Source organism: Rhagoletis pomonella, unplaced genomic scaffold (assembly GCF_013731165.1).
Source record: "Rhagoletis pomonella isolate Grant_MI unplaced genomic scaffold, Rhpom_1.0 Rhpom_scaffold_00011, whole genome shotgun sequence".
NCBI classification, from domain to species: Eukaryota; Metazoa; Arthropoda; class Insecta; order Diptera; family Tephritidae; genus Rhagoletis; species Rhagoletis pomonella.
The window spans coordinates 17,548,263-17,550,912 of record NW_023458565.1 but is presented as its reverse complement, the minus strand read 5'-3'; the positions used below and the strand labels follow the sequence as shown (position 1 = coordinate 17,550,912).

General features: G+C 35.8%; 1 protein-coding gene across 10 annotated transcripts in view; it reads right to left on the bottom strand.

The window, feature by feature from the left end:
- LOC118746729 (ensconsin) overlaps positions 1 to 2,650 on the bottom strand; it is a 41,563-nt gene that overhangs the window by 36,697 nt on the left and 2,216 nt on the right. The gene's annotated exons all lie outside the window — the stretch shown is intronic.

Genomic DNA, 2,650 nt, shown 5'->3' with positions numbered 1-2,650 from the left:
TGCCTATTTCTCGTTGTTCGCTTTGTGTTGCCGCAGTATTCGCCACAGTATTTTATACGGTTTTACACCAAGATCAGCAACACTCTCAGAAACAGACGCAATATTCTCTTCTGTACGCACTGTACGCATTCGTGTGGTTGGTTTAATGTCCAATAAAGTAAACTGAGTGCGAAACTTGGTCACAATCGCATTAATTGTTTGCTCACTTGGTCGATTATGTAGACCATAAATCGGACGTAAAGCGCGAAACACATTTCGAACCGAACACTGATTTTGGTAATAAAATTCAATGATTTGCAAGCGTTGCTCGTTAGTAAGTCTATTCATGATGAAATTTCAAAGCATACTGAGCATCTTTCTCTTTGACACCATGTCTGAAATCCCACGTGATCTGTCAAATACTAATGCATGAAAATCCTAACCTCAAAAAAATCACCCGTTATGTGGACCGGCCTTAACCGATTCGTGCTACAAAGCAACGTCACACTTCACACATAGATGTCACAGAACCGTGTTTTGGCCCGTTTCTTTTGTCATCGGTCATCGCCGTTTTCGTTTTTTGCTTTCGCAGTCGTCGTCATTATTAGTTCTAAAACTGTGAAAAATTCCAAGTGACTGATGTAAAAGTGAAAAAATATGGCGAGTCTTGTGGGCGAACAGCAAATTTCATCAAATAATCAAGAAGGTAAAGCGCTAAATCAACGAAAAAGCACAAATTAATATTCAGCTGGATGCAGATGATATTTTGGCAAAGAAATTTTCATGAAATTTATTGGTTTTGGAGGATAATAAAACGATCGATTGTTGAAGAGCTGGCGAACAACCTTGAAGGCAGCGGCGCAGCTGAGCGAAAGACATCGGTGGCTGCGCAGCAAACATTTGCTGTTGTGTGAACCTGAAAAGAAAAATCTATTTGTCATCATCACCATGGTGCACCACTCCAGGAATGGGTGCGTGCGTGCTGAAGAAAAACGCCCTTTCTATGAAAATACCAAGTTGTTGTGTTTTCAAATGGCGTAAGGGCCAACGCAGTGTTGTGCACAACTCTGCACTTTTCATGATATCGGCAGAGGCGGAGTGTTTAAAAATAAGTCTAGTTTTTCCAGCACAAATTCGCTCTGCTCTAGCATTTATGTGCTAAACATCTGGTGTGCTGCATTTCATTCATGTCGAAAATTGCTAAGTACTTTCTTTCATATCAAGTAATAATTTAATGCACTCGCGTGGAGTGAAAAAATCGATTAAAAACATACTTTTTGATATTTGCATACATATAGTTAGGTGTATGTACAATACATATATATGTATGTCAGGTGCCTTTATAATGGCCAAACTGTTTTAAAGGTGTTACAAAAGAGTGAAGAACGAGTACATCGAAGTTCGCAACTAGGTGGCAAATTCGTATATAAGCAGCAAATAGATGTGATTTGTAGCTTATCCACAGACACGGCACAACTGAATCACCAGTACAAAGTTTGGCATACACTGGAATATACATATGTACATATCTATGTAATTCCTTTGTCCTAGTTGTGTTAAAAGATGAACCGCTCCCTGTCGGGGGTTGGGTGTCGTGGGGTTGCTGAACTCTATGACTAAAATGTGTTTGCTCATAGCATTTCTAGATGGTTTTATTCCATCGCGCTTGGTATGACTCCGCCATGGTTTTATTCAGAATTCAAATATGTTATTTGTAGGATCAAGAAAATGGCAATGATATGATAGACTAAAGGTTCAAGTATATACATATATATGTAAAGTACTTAAAAAAGGTGTTTGTGTGATCGTTTATGATAATTAAATGTTTGCAAAGCAAAATCATTTCACCTATTTATAAAAAAAAAATATAAATATATGTATGTACAGGCATATATGGATACTAACAGTATTGGCCAATACAATAGCACTCCCATTTCAAAGTGATATTGTTTGCTTCTCATGTTTTTATTTATTAATTTTTTTTTTGAGTTTTCAATTGAAATACAGTTCATTCTCTCAAAAAACTCATATAAACCCAAGTTTAAAGCTTTTTAAAAGACCGCAAAAAAGTGCAACATATTTTCACCCAAATTTCAAACTTTTTTCTCAGAAGCGCTAGGATTACACAATTTTATATAGCCCATTAAATTTGAGTCTAATAATGTGCAAGTTTTATGTTGCTAAAAATCACCGTTAATTTTATAGAATTCTTTTCGTCGAAAGTGTTGCGGGTTTCTTCCATATAAAAATAAATTGTGTTTTTCGTTATATGAAAGCAACCGATTTCTGTCATTCTTTCTTTAAAAGAAAGGTGGTACCTCAGAGGAGGCCTCATACTAATTTGGCTTAGATCCAATCATTGCATCATGAAGAAATTAGCGGTACTCTTAAACTTTTATATGATAATTTTTTATTTTTTGCTTAAAAATTACTTGTTATTCCCCAATTATTTCTGTTTTCGATCCTAACGGGGTTGAAGCCAAAAACTTTAGTTCGGCAATACTAGACCTTCTAATGGGAACAATTAAAATATTAAATTCGCTTTCATTCAAGTAAAATAAATAATGCTCTGCCGCTGAAACCTGTTTTGTCCAGAATTTTGATGATAATTTTCATCTTTTTGGTTGCATTTCATTACTGATTAGTCAAATAGCGATAAAGTAAGAGGTGT